At 39.8% G+C, this 14,767-nt stretch overlaps 1 protein-coding gene across 9 annotated transcripts in view; it reads left to right on the top strand.

Annotated features, from left to right (window-relative positions):
• The window catches only part of SATB1 (SATB homeobox 1), a 91,863-nt gene that overhangs the window by 4,068 nt on the left and 73,028 nt on the right, over nt 1–14,767 (top strand). For 6 of the 9 annotated variants that reach the window (XM_077787207.2, XM_077787204.2, XM_085568810.1 and 3 more), the window contains exon 1: nt 12,876–14,753. The exons of 2 other annotated variants lie outside the window; for them this stretch is intronic. The gene's annotated coding sequence lies outside the window, so the exon portion shown is untranslated. Of the gene's footprint in view, nt 1–12,875; nt 14,754–14,767 lie in introns of those variants that run through there. One more of the 9 variants, XM_085568806.1, reaches the window with a different exon arrangement.

Genomic DNA, 14,767 nt, shown 5'->3' with positions numbered 1-14,767 from the left:
ACATATGTGTGTGTGATGAAAAATGTTCTGCAAATCTGTCACTATGCAATCAAGTGCATTTTTTAAACTTTAGTTGTCACAAAGTTGCTACTGAGTCTAAAAAAAAAAAGGAAAAAAGAAAGAAGTAAAACAGTTTGACGGTTAAAGAGTAACTTACAGTTCTTACTGCCTGCTATACGGAAATTTTGCAACTTTATAAAGTCAGTCTCAGAAAGCCCTGTTGATGTTACTTTTAATCTTGGAACGGTGAGTCCAAATATCTGGCATTTGAACTGAAGATAACTGCAGTCAGAATAACCCACAGTTTGCAAAAAGCTTCTCTAAATTCTCTGTTGAAGGACTCCATTAATAACTTTTACCTGAGAGGTTAATTCCTCCCTCAGATTCTCAAAAGTATTATACCTAACACTAAGTTGGCTAGTTGGTCAGTTCCATTGTCTGTGGTATCATGAACTGTCAACAGCCCTGACCACAACTTGTAACTGTTACTTCCAAGTGGATATATTATGATGTTCCCTTCAAAAATGCTGGTGGTTTTGAACATTTGCCATCCTGTGGCATCTAAGTTTACCACAGTTATCACCAGCACCTCATTACATAATAGCTAGCCATTCTATTGCTTTGCAAAAGCCAACTTTCTCATGGTTTCTGCACAGGATTGCTCTCAGTAGGTTTAAGTCTTGACAGAGATTAATTTTAAGGAGACTTGCCAGCTCTGAACTTGTACATATGTTCTGAACTGGTCCTTGTGCCCTGTATCAATTGTAACCTACTCTTAATCTGTTTTATCTGGTGCAGTGTACTAGGAATGGCATAGTAATAGTAGAGTACAGTAGTAGAGTGTAGTAACATACCTCAGGCACTGTCTGAATTCTAAATATTTCCTTTTAAACTTGCTGAGCCTGACTTTGTTCTCATGCACACTGGTGTGTCACTACACAGCTTGATCCTCTGCTGTTCCTGTAGAGGATCAGCGTTAGGCATTCGGATGGGCTCAAGGACACACTAACACTTAGTATTTGCACCAAGGTCCACCTTGCAGCTATTTATTTAGAACACCAATGCACAGCAATCTCTCTGGAGATTGATTCCCCTGTGAAACACTGTGCATTTGTGTTTGCTGGGATGGGGACTGTAAGACTTGCTTTCACCGGAGCGCAGGCTAACTGCTGTCTCTGAGCTGTGGTAAAGCATTGCTGGTGGCACCTCTGCACAGCTGTAGGCTCACAGAAGTTATCTCTCACTACCTCGTGCTTTGCTGCTGTGAACTGCAGGTTAGAGAGGCGAGAGGAGCCTGCTGGCCTGTGAATTGGCCTCTGTCACCCCAGCTGCACCTGGGTGCAAAACATCAGGATGGGCCATGTCTGTCAGCTGCGCTGGCCTTACATAACTTCCAGGGACTATCTGCTCTATCTCTTTCCCGTGGCGCATTATGACATGATGTGACCTGAGGAGACGAGGGAGGTGCTTTAAACCTCAAGTGCATCTTGTCTTCCCGGGATCCTGCTCTGACAGGATTTATTTGGCCAGCAGCAATCATTTGTGGGTCTTTACACTTGCTGCTCGCTAGACGAAGTGGTGATGCATTCAGACCACCTGTGTTTGGAGGACTGTCTCATAATCTTTTCTGGTGTCTTTACTCCTGGTTCTGGTTTCAGCCCTGAAAAAAATGTGTAATTTTTGGTTAATAACTGTCCATGCCATATTTGCCATCTTTGATGTTGTAACCCTGATTTTGAAAATGCTCAGCACATAACTTCATATGAAGGAAAAGGAAGCTACAGCACATTATCCTTTTATAAATGCGGCCTTAATATGCTCCTGGTTTATTTACCCAGCTATAAAATTAGTAGTATATGTGTTTCATAGAACAGTGAAGGAGTAAGTAATTCTTTACATTTGTAAATCAGTCCTAGAGTGGAAAACATTTCCAACAGAAGTGCCAGGAATTGCTGCTCTGAACTCAAACCCACATGCAAAGGTATGAGAAAGGTATTTCCTTTTCAGCAACTGCACTTAGAATATATGTCTGTCATAATAGCCAGGTAATTAAAAACATTTTCAATGAAAAGGAGGAAAGTTCTAAACATCATACACACCCTATATTCCTACTTCTATTACATTAAATAAAAGACAGAGAAGAGAGGAGGTGAAAGAGAGTGGGAGAGAGCATGCATGCATGCAGACTCTCAGAAGGACCAAAGGCAAAAACTGAAGTGGAGAGGAATTCCAGACTGAGTTTTAAAATGTTTATAATCAAACATTAAATTAATATTTTTGTGGAGAGGAGTATTAGAAAGATTTTAAGTAATTAGTGCTTTTCATCATAGGTGGGCTTTCTTGATAAATATAAGAAGTCTCAAGAATAATTAAAGGCATCTTAAAACTTAAAAATGACAATTTTAGCTTCTAAGGATTCATTGTAATGTAATAATACTGTATGCTTTTTAGTGTTACTTCTGCACTAGACATTTAATTACAGTCTTTGTGAGACATGTTATCTGTATAGTAACCAGTGCATAAAAAGAATGATATTTACTTTTACATACAAGCTCTTGCTTGCCAGCTTTCTTTTTAAGATTATAGATTAAGATCTCTAATCCAGAATGTTCATGACTTCAATGAAAACAATTTGACACAATTTTGGGGAGGAATGGAGCATTTATTGTAATAGTACTACTTCTCTAGTCACACTTTTTGCAATAATACTTGAACTGCTGTTTAGCAGTGGGTTTTTTTTTCTGTGCAAGGGCCCAAACCCAGCATTTCTTTGTTTGTTCAAAGGGTAGATTTTAGAATATCAAATGAAAAAGCATGTCTAATTTTTATATTGAGAAGTAGGATTAAAAAACCGTCTAAGCATAGTATGGTAGGTTTTTCACTGGTACAGTGTATTGCTGAGAGGAAATTTGGAGCTTGCTTTTGCTATGTTAGATATTGACTATTGTCTGAAACATACACTAGATAATATAAATTTATGGAGTTTGTAGCTTGGTCCACTCATTGCTATGGAAAAGTAAGTACAGTTGCAAAAAGGTGCATAAAATTAGTTTTTCTTTTGATATATTTCCAGATTCCCCTAACTGCGAAAAGTGCTTCTCGACGTAGTGAACTTCCCACAGTTCCTAGGTTCCGCACTGCCATCATTGCAGGATGAGGCACAAGGGAAACCTGTTTTAAACTGAAAGTAGAGCTTTTCACTCGATAATATGCATCATACATCTTCTTTTAGGTCTTGTTTTTCATTTCTTATCTAGCAGTCCTGTGCAGGAACAATATGATATAGGTTTTGAGGCCCTAGTTTCAGTATGCTTTGTAAGAAAATCTCAGAATAAAGTCAATCGGTCAGAATCAATCTCTGTCCCATTGACTGTATTTTATTGACTTTCTGTTTCGTTTTTCTTCACTTGAATCACTGTATACTATAATCATCTTTGCCATTCCTGATGACTTTTGCTATAGTCTTTTCAAGAAAATGCTATAGTGTGTTTGCATTTGAAACTTGTGATTCGACTACTTTATTTGGGCTGCGAGCCCTACAAGTAACCGACTTCTGCACTGCTGCTTAAAATGACATTTAGGATACTCATAGGTGTAGTTATTGTTTTCTAAGCATTCCAGAAGAATTTTATGGATACTATGCAGGAGAATTGAACCAGTAGAATTTTTTTATATGTTTGGCAGGATGACAGATATGCCGTAAGAGGCATTATACTGTCTGATAAATTGCATTACCAAGCACTATTTCATATAGGTTCTGTCTCTTTAAAAATGCAGTCTCCTCTATTTGCCCTATTAATTGTTGATATGTTGCCATCCACGAGACAAAAATTAGAGCTGTAATTAAATAATCATGTGATGCTCCTTAGTGCCAGTGAGAGCAAACTCATTTTTCCAGGCCCTGATGGTCACTGATTATTGTATTACTACTGGCTTGCTTTATTTTTTTTTAATGGCTCTATATTGCTGGGTTACCTAACCACTGCCCTTCTTTTCAAAATTAAAGGAATTGAAGAACATTAAGTCACTTAATTGGCTAGTAGTCTGTGGGGATACAAAGTAGTCATACCTTCTCTGCTTTTTGGTCACTCAATTGGTTCTACGGGGAGAACTACATCAGTGGTGTGGTTGTGTGCCATTTAATTTACACTGGTGTTTTGGCTGGGATGGATGCATATAGGGAATGCCAGGAGAATTACAAAAGGAGCAGGGTATTAAAATTCAGAAATGATTAAAATTGAAATAAAAGGATGCTGCTGCTTTGCCAGTACTCTGGCAGTCATAATGACACATAGAGATTAGTTTCCACCTTCATCTTTTCCTTCTTTCTCATTTCCTCTTGTTTATTGTTGACACATTTTCCTTATGTCTCTGCTTCTCAGTGTTTTTTTTTTCACTGTTATATATTCCTACTTCTTCTCTCTCCTTAAGCATGGAGAAGCTTACTTAACCTTATTATAACAATAACAGAATAGGTTATTAATATTTAATATGCACATGATTAAAATTTCTCTCTTAAACATAGGTCAGCTCTATTATTAACTGACATGTTATTTTTCATTAAAAAATTTTTATTCTGCCCTTACGGTTTCTCAAACACCCTTTACTTTGGTGGTGATTTAACACATAATGTTTAGAAAACTGTGTTAGGCTAGTGAAAAAAAAGAACTTACCAGTCATGGATAATCAATTATGCATGAATTCAGATATAACAGATGGAAACTGGTGAGTTAAAGTTTTTCTTTAGCTTCGTGATTTTTTTGTTTTGTTTTTGTGACACCTGTCTCTTATGTATAGATAAACATCTAACATATCATACTGCTTTTCATGCATCTTTGTGTTTTTGCTTTTTGGGTTTGGGGTTTTTTTATTTCTTTTTGGTTTTGTTGGTGTGGCATAAACTTATTTTCCCCTGTTTATAACTTACTATTTTTAATTTGTTTGTCTGTGAGCATTTCTATACTGCCTGCCTTTTCTAGGGATGAAGTGTCCTGTGATGAAGCAAGCATTTAATCTTCTAATAAACTACACAATGTAATTTGACCTTAAAATTGTGTCAGCACGATATTTTAAATTATAGGAGTTCATTTTTGCCTTCAGCTGCTCATGGACCATAGTGTTATGACATTAAAGCAACAGGGTAGACTGCGGCTGGGCATATGTATTCATATATGCATATATGCACATTCTTGTGATTGTGATACTTATATAGGCGTTCCCTCCAAAGGCATTAATTAAATTTCTTTCAATCATTTGACAATGAAGTAGATTGCTTTACTGCTTTTTATTAAAAAGTTCAGTATGGACTGAACGCAATACTTCTTCTGGTCATGGAAAGATTTTTTCAAAACTCAATCAAGCAAAAATGACAATAACTCTTTTGATATGCCCACAGCAATGACCACTTGGTATTAAGTAAATGAAGATCTGAATATATTTTCTTTTTCTTTTTATACAAAAGTATCTAAAAGAGTTTTAAGCATGGGCTTAGATGTGAGATGTGTTTCTGTGTAGTTAATTTGTGGCAGCATATTGAGCAATGCTTGTATTTGAAGGTTTTTGAAAAATAAGGGAGTAAGTTGATTTGGATGTTATTTTTCTATGACTATAATAATTTGGATCATTTCTTCACCTGGCCCCATCCACTTTGGAAGTGGCACATTTGCAGATGTGGTGCAGAGAGGTTTTCCATCTGTACATCCATAAAGGAAAAATGAATTGAGAGAATGTACTGCATCTTTCATGAGCAGAATATTCCAGAACTTTTCATTTTATCAACATTTCTGAAGGAAAAATCAAATATAAGAAGGAGTTTGTAGTATAACCTGCCAGAAGCAAATTACAGAGAAGACATCTTTCCCCACAAATGTTTGCACTTAACACAGGAACTAACTTTTTACACATCTGTTACGGCATTTCAAGTGTTTTCATGAGTACAAATTACTATCATAAATATTAACCTAATTTTGCCCTAAAAATACTGTGTGCTAGTGAGTTTCCAACTGCTGCTCTCCATCTCAGTTTGTTTCCATTGTAGCCACTTTGTAGCAGGAAATCTAGAAACATAGTTGCTTTAAGCAAATATATACACCAAATACTTCAATACGTTTATTAATTTCTATTTTTGTGCGTGTGTGTTTGTTTTGGTGGTTTTTGGTGTTTTTGTCAGTTTTTTTTTTTTTTTTAATCAGAACAAGTATATGTGACATTTTGAAGTTACTTGGTTTTGCTTTATGTTGTTTACATTAAACTAAGCATACTCTGACACATATATAAATGACCTTTATCTTAGTAACACTGCATATGCTAAACCTTTTTTAGTTAGCACCTGGTAATATTAACAGGTATCTTGTTCCTTAAAAGAGCTGTGAATATTAACAGCTAATTGCTCCTGAAAAGAACTGAAAAACTCATTTAATCTTTGTTACTGTGGAATCATCTGAGTTTGAGATTGGAAGGAGCCCTAGAATAAAATGTTAATTTGGCCAAAACCACTAACTTTCATTTTGCTTTACGCCAAAACCACACATTTTGCATGTATTTCATGTACAGTGAATATTGACTCCTGTCAAGTTTGGCCGTAATTAGATGCACAGTTTTACTTAAAAGGTTTTGAACCTTAGAAAAAGTGTAGCAGAACATGTGCAGAGTTCTGAGTTAATGAAACTGGAAACAGGACATTTCATGTGGTTTTGTGTTTCATAATGAAAGTTTGACATAGTTCAATTCATCAATCAGTTCTAACCATTTCCTTCGACTTAAAACTCTTCCATGTTTTCAGTTTGTGTCACTAGATTTTTAGTTGTACGATCAGGTCAGTGACAGAGATGATTCTCCAGTTGGTGAAGAATCCCTATGTAAGAACGCACTGTGGTTTGAGCTCTACAGCATGAACATATAAGCTGTAGATAATAATATTTAAATAATCCTCTATAGGGCTAAGTGCAACAGTGCAGATATTTTCTACTGTAATGCAAAGCTTTGCTCGGCAGTGTGATATTCATCCTTACCCAGAATTGTTCGATCAAATTTCTGTATTAGTAAAAGCATACTAACTGGGATAGAAGCATAGTGGTTGGAAGTGAGGGAAAATGAGTCACAAAATGGAAAAAAAAATAAGCAGAACTAGTAAAAAAATTGCAAACAACATTGAAAAACACTTTGGAGGTAACTTGGTGTAACTTTCCTTTTAACAAGTAAAAATAACAGGAACTATGGCTTTTTATGTCCAGGGATCATGATTTACATACTGTTAAATTAATAGAGCTTTTATTCAGACACATCCCTAAAATAACCACTTATCAACTGACTCTTTTAGGTAACAATTATATTCCCATCTCATGCCTAGGAGTTATCCAGTGCTGTGATGATGAGGGCTTTAACAGGAACCACTCTTTTTTCATCTCTCAGTGTCCCACATTAAGCATCTTCACATGAAAGACCTAAAAATTATACCTCTGGGGAGAAAGCTGTGAAATTAGTGACCTGCTGAACATATATTTATGACATGGGAAACTTGGCTGATCCTAAGATGCCAACTTTCCTCCTTTCTTCAAGCTGCCTAATTGCATAAAATATTATTATATAAAGCTCTATTGCAATTTTTATTTGTTCTCTTTTGTGGAAGTAGTTGGCTGTAGTTGCCACATGGAAATTATGAGCATGACTCATCAAGGTCCTAGTCTAGTGTTAAGGATGGAAGAGAATATGGTCTTCAAAATGCTTTTTTTAAAGTTGAAGCTTTTTATTTGAAGTGGTTCTGAAGTCCACAGTCATAAAACATAACGGCTTATATTAAATAACATATAGGTAGTGTTTGTGGGAGTTGGTGTCCTACTATTGATAGCAAAAAGTGAACTCAGTTTGTCCACATAGCAGACAAGAGACTGTACAACAGAGTAAGATTTATGTGATTAACCATTAATATTGATCGCTGTGATCTTTTATGGGAAAGTGAGCACCTCTCCATTACAATTTTAAGCAGCTAAGATTTCTTGTGGCAACCAGGGGTGAAAGACTAACTATGCTAATTGGCGCTCTTGTTCACCCTTCACTACATCATGCCAAACATTTGTTGGATTTTACTCCATAATTGTCTTCCAGTATTTTGCCTCTCCATGACTCACCAAGAGGTGAACTGAAATAACTGTTGGGGCCACATCTGCAGAAGTATGCATTTACTTCAGTTGCACAAGCATCTTAGTCAAAATAGACATATAGCTATGAAATGACTCGCACAAAATGGTGCAGTAGTTTGACTAAAAGTAACTTGTTTTATCCAAAATCACATTTTGCATATTCTTATTCAACTCCATTTTAAAAAAAGATTCCATGATTGAAGTACATTGCAGATAATATTTGCAGGAGTAAACGAGCCTCATCACAGAAGCAATCAATAGGGAGATGTCTATTTGTATATGATTTTACATATCTGCAAGCTAGCTGAGACATCCAGTTAAAAAATGCTGCACCATGGGACACTGTGTAGATATCTGATACTTCCCAGGAGCCTTGGGGTCTGTTAACTAATGAATGCACTACATGTAGCCATATATGTAGGTTTTTCACCTCTGACAAATATGGTAAGGATAATTTACTTCACTTAATAACCAATAAAGTGCAGTTCAACAGCTGACTATCAGTTTACAGCTGACTATCGTAAGTTAAATATTCATTTTACGTAACTGTTTCAGGACATGGTGTGTGAGAGAACACAAACGAGCAAAAATTGCTCATGCAAAATGTGAGAGGGGACGACAGCTTGTGTGCGATGCCTTTCAGTGCTATGAATTTCATTTCATAGCACTTTTGCTTTTTGACAGGCATCCTATCCAGGCTGGGGCAGGTTGCAGTCAAAAAAATCTAGGTTGGTATGTAACTTTTGAGTTCAGTGTGGGGGATGTCGCAGAATGCTGTGATTCACATTGGTGTGCATTGGATTCTTGGGTCGTATGTAAATTGCAATTGCTGCAGTCAGGTTGGTTGAAGCATTTGAGCGGTGTCAGGCAACTATTGTTGCTTAGGGCAAAGCAAAGGGGAAGTTAGTCTGAGGAGACTGAAAAACAACTTCAGTCCGAGGCGCAAAACTCGTATGGCTGTGAGACTGCATTGGCACAACAGCGGTGATACGCTGAGGTTTGCACAGGCAGACGTAGGAAAGGACTGTGGGGTGCATCCTTCCCCTTCACCCACACTTCTGTCTAACCCACGTGGCAAGCAGGCACAAGCCCTCCGGGGCGTCACCCACCTTCCGGCCACAGATGTTCACCTTCAGAAAGCCACGGAATGGTACTGCCATGGCCCTGCTGTCCAGCGGTTACCATTACCCATAGATGTGCACACATCACAGCCTGCAGCGGAGGAAATACATTCAAATTCCCACTGAAGAGAATTTCCCAGCTGTCCCGCTCTGCATCACCTCCAGCATGGGGTAGTGCTTACAGGTTGCCCAAAGGGCTTCAGCATTGTCAGAAGTACATATATGTAAAAGCCAATCTGCCTGATCTCCCCAAAGAAATCTGATAAAAGAGAATACACAGCCATGCTGGTTTTGCTCTGCTGCCAGGTCATTTTTGTTTGCATTGCACAAGAGCCAAGCCTCAAGATTTGGGCCCATATTTCCTAATTTATTTTGAACAAGAAAATATTGGAACAGAGACTTTAGGAGGCACTGAGGCAGCATGCCACACTGGAGAATTTGTTTTGCTTTGCAGCTACTGAGACTGCTGCTCGAGAGTTAATTCACCATGGGGTTGAAAATACGCAGCCCAACTTTTTAAATTTGTCTTATTTCAACGTAAGCTAGGGCAAAATGCATTTATATATAATAAAAACAGTGCAACAACTTTATTAAGGATTAATAACCTTTATTAAGCATATATTTGCCTGTTGTATGTTGACTAGAAGCTATGAAAAATGTGATGTAACTATTGCCGCGTGTTTAAATGATTGCCTGCATATGTATCCATGACAATATCTATTCATCTTCTGTTCTTTATATATGTTTTTATTATAAATATCTTTATTCTAGCTGAACATTTTAATATCAAAGTTGACACAGTGAAGTGCAAATTGGAATAGGTCAAATGAAAATCAGATATCTGTATCTTGAATTATTTCCAAGTAGTTCGGTATTGATAAGAGATATCTGATTGTTGTCTATCTGTCAAGATGTAGCAGCCTTCAGTAATTCGTGCTTTCTAGTCAAAGCAAGGGTTTCACGCTCAGCTTTCCAAGTCTGTAGTAAACACTTTACCAGGCATAAGTGGTGTACGGGAATTAGATTAATCCATGTGGTAGGGAGTTTATAAGGTTTAGTGCATATATGCGATTTCAAGAAGAGAGTTCTTTTCCATAATCATTTATCTCAAGCATAGGAAGCATATGCACGATTATATAATTAACAGAATATTTGTTTGTCAGTGTTTGGTTATGTGCGTAATAATATCATTATTAGGCCTTCTGTGCTCCTGTATTATCAGATTGTTATCTCCCTGCTCCTTTAATTCACCATCTCTGCTTTTTAGATTAATCACATCATTTTAATCCAAACATTGTGTTGTTTTGGTTTGGTTTTTTGTTTTTGTTTTTTTTAACCAGGAACAGAATGATTTGTGAACACCAAAGCAAAAGTTATTTTGAAAGATTTTAATCTTTTGCTGTTGTTATTTGGTTTTTATATTGTCATATCTGGTAATCATTTTTATAAGGTGGTATTTTAGTCCCAAATCTCGCTCCAGATCATATTTGCTCTATTCTAATCAGCTCTTGTTTCTCTTAAATTATCTTCAGTGTCCTTTTCCTCCATCATACTGCAGGTAGCATACTGCCAGCTGAAACTCTCACATCCTTCATGATTTTCTTCTTTATGGCCAGTGTTGCTTACTGCTGAAGTTTAAGTTTACCTTATCAGGCTTTTCTGAAAAGTTTCAAAACATAATGCCTTCATATTTTCCACTGTGCCCACAAAGTTTGAATTCAATTAATTAACAGTTTTCCTCCAAGTATTCAAATGTATTAGGAAATACATAGATATATACTTTTTTTTTTAAGAGGGATCGATTAATACTCTTATCTTGTTGAAAAAAGATTGGTTTCTAAACAAACAACCTGCTAGACAGTTACCCCTTGATCATATGTTATGGAAGATGTCATCTACATTTTCCCTTGTTTTTCTTTGTGAAACATGTTTCTTTGGTTTTGGGTTTTGGTTTTTATTTTTCCTTTTCAGCAGTCTCGGTAATGATCTTAGTAAGCCTTTTCAAGACACACAACATAGGTACAACTTTTCATGTTTCATACATATGCCACCTCCACTTGCTCTGCTTTGAATAATAGTATTATGTAACAGTGTATTCATTTTCCAACCCAGCATTTCTTTGCTTTTGAGATTATAATCTATTTTATGCACTACAGAATATGATAAATATTTCATGCGTTTAGCCCTATTACCATTTTCTTTTTCCTGCATGTCCTATATGCTGTTTGTGCTTATTTTAGTAAACATTAATGTGATTCTTTACCTTGTCTTGATGTAGTCCTCTTCTTTAATAGTAAGTAATATGTGTAGGGCAAAATTTTCTCATTATAGATTTAATGATTTGCCCTTTCAGAGGGCAAACTATTCAGAGGCCATACTATTCTGTGTATTACAGGACTGGTATTAGCCTTCTTATTCACTTTTGCTGCTGTCTCATGTTTGTATTTGGTTGTTGCTTTGTTGTCTGTTTTTTTAAAGTTACTGCCCTGAACATTTTGGTTATAGACCTGTCTATGCAGTAATTCACGTTTTCTCTGGTCGATGATGCAACTTTCCCTTTAGACATAGTCTATTCAAACACTATGCATTTTATCAATAAAGAAGTTTAATTTTTCCCTTATCGCGCAGCTTGTACAAACTTGTTGCTTTCAAGTTTGTCTAGTTGGGTTACTTTCTCCCAAGTGCATGATGGGAAAAAGCCATGTCTGTCTCGCAGATACTTATTTTGTCAATACTTTACCACCTTTTAGCTTTCACCTTTCAGGGCTGGCTTTGGGTCCCGCGCTGCGGACTTGACACAGGGGCAGTTTTGTGTCGTGGGGGTGTGGCATCTCGCCGTCCCGAGCCCGGAGCGATGTATCGCTCTCCGCCACGGTGTGCTGCAGCTTGCTCCGGCTGGCCGCGGCGCCCACCGGAGCCGCCAGACCGCGGCGGCCGATGCCCTCCGCGGAACGAGGCCGGTTTCACTCGGCCTCGGCCGCCTTTCAGAACCGTGGCTGGCGCTGCTCTTCCACCCCCGTCGGTATCGAAGGCGAGGGGAGGGAAGCAGAAACTTCTTTCCCCACGTGGGCCGCTGGCTGCCCGGGGCGGCCCCCGCGGCGCCCCCACCTGCGAGGCCGGGGCCGCCGTGCACCTGCCCGGCGCAGGCTCCGCGCGGAGGGGCGGGGGCTGCGCTGGCGCGGCGCACCCGGCAGCGCCGGCAGGATATTGTTCAGCCTTCACCCCCGCCCCTCTTCCTCCTCCTCCTCCTCCTGCCGCTGCTGGTGCCGCCGCTGTGCCCCCATGCCCGTCCCCCGGCTCGCCCGGTCCGCCGCAGGCCCCATCTGCCGGGGGGGCGCGGGGCGGCGCGGAGCGGGCATTGTGCGCGGCGCAGGCAGGGCCGCCTCACCCGCACCCGGCGAGCTGCAAATTCGTGCGCGCCCGGAAGCCGCACGCCCTCTTCCCCCGGCCCCCCCGCTCACCTACCGCCGCCGCCGGCCGCCCCCCGGCCCGGCCCGGCCCGGCCCGGCCCGGCCCGCTCCTCGCTAGGTCCCCTCCGCCACCGCGCTTCTGCCGACCCCCTCCCCCTTCCCCGGCCTCCCCTCCCCCACGCCTCTCTCCTTCACCACCGCCACCTCCTCCTCCTCATCCTCCTCCTCCTCCTCTGCCACTTTCTCTCTCTCTCCCAGGACGCGTCGGATGATCCGGGGCCGCTGGGGAAGGGCTCCGGGCAGCAGCAGCGAGGCTGCGTCCTCCTCCCGTCTCAGGCTGTGGGGGAAAAAAAAAAAAAAAAAAAAAAAAAAAAAAAAAAAAAAAAAAAAGCAAGCCGGTGGCCTCGGTGTTATTTTGTATTAAAATGAGGAGGAGGAAGAAGAAGCAGCGGCAGCAGCGGCAGCGAGCGGTAGCGGAGAGGAGGAGAGGAGGCTGTGAGCAGGGGACGGCGGCGGCAGCAGCAGGAGGAGGAGGAGTAGTGATGAGTCAACTAATAATTTAATGGGGACAGAAACAGAGAGGGAGAGAGGGGGGGGGAGCAGAGCAGAGCGAGGCAGCTCCGTCCGGGGACACACACACATACACACACATATCCATGTAACATCCAGCAACAACCACCAAACCGGCCTAAATAACAACCATACCCAGCCAGCCAGGGGAAACGACAATTAAAAAATACCAAAAAAAAAAAAAAAGACAAAATACAAAGCCTACCATTATTATTATTTTTTAATTGTTACTGGGGATTTTTTTGCTGGCTTGGTTTTTGTTGTTGTTGGCTTTTTGCAACCTATTTTATATTTTTTACCCCTTCTTGCGAGTAACTCTTCTCGGAGTTCCCAGATTTTTTTTTTTTTTCTTTGCAGAAGCAGAACCAGTTTTTTGTTGTTGGTTTTCTTTTTTTCCTTTTTATTCTTTCTTTTAATTTTTTTTTTCTAATAGGATCGGGTGTTTTTTTTAAATTATAATTTCTCCCGGTGTTGGACTCGGAGGGAGTGAAACCTCGTCACTTTTTTGTAGTGGTGGTGGTGTGCCTTGTTGTGTGTTTCCTTCCTCCCCTCTGTTCTTTTTCTCTCTCCCCTCCTCTCGCTCCCTCTCTCCCCCCGTCACTCGCACAACAGCCCCCGGTAAATGAGAGGAGACAGGTCCTCTCTGCCTTTTTTTTTTTTTCTTTTTTTTTTTTTCTTTCCCTCCCCGGACCGCAGAGGCGAGATTAAAAGTGGCATTTTAGTGCCTTTTCCTGCAATTTTCTCGCCACTTTTTTTTTCTCTTTTTATCTCCAGTAGCGATCTCTGGGGCTGAGGTTTCCGCAGAAAGTTTGGGGGCTGTTACGGTGTATATTTTTGCGGAGGGGGAGGGGAGCGGGCTCCTTCTGTGTGTGCTGCTCCTCTGGGTGCCTATTGGAGAATAATAGTGTAAGTGACAACCTAGAAGTAGACTTTCTGCTCTTCACACTGGATAGAAAAGCTGCCTTTTTTTTTTTTTTCTTTGCTTTTTTTTTTTTTTAATAACCCCCTTTCTCACTTGATCATTTATGCATTGGTTTTATTTTTGAAAGGATAGCTAGACTTAAATCACCCTCCACCTTAATTTAAACCTGCTACTTATTTTTAAATTATTATTATTATTATTAATTCTTCGTTTTGAGCGTTACACTTGTCTGATCAATTTGATCTGCAGCTCTGTCTTCCGTTGCTAAACCTCGAAAACTGGCTCTCTCAAAAGATATTTAATCTCTATTTTTTTTGTCCATTGCCATTTTTGCTCATGGCTACTCTGTTTCTCGCTATCTGTTTTTGCCCCTCCCCGCCTAGAGGAAAATAGCAACAAGAAAAAAAAAAGAAAAAAATAAGAGAATATTAGGGGAAGTAGTCCTCAGGTCTGCTGGCCCCCCCACCACCCCCCTTCAGAAAGGGGGGGAACCTAAAAACATCAGTCTTGAACTTCTTCCTCTTCAAGAGCTCGGGCTGCAAAGGAAACCTCCTTTGTTTTTGTTACTTATATGCTGTCAAGTTTTGAAGTGGTGAGTTTCGGGTC

The sequence above is a fragment of the Lonchura striata genome, chromosome 2, assembly GCF_050655825.1.
Source record: "Lonchura striata isolate lonStrDom1 chromosome 2, ASM5065582v1, whole genome shotgun sequence".
Taxonomy (NCBI): Eukaryota; Metazoa; Chordata; class Aves; order Passeriformes; family Estrildidae; genus Lonchura; species Lonchura striata.
The sequence above is the reverse complement of the archived record's forward strand: the minus strand, read 5'-3'. Positions and strand labels throughout refer to the sequence as shown.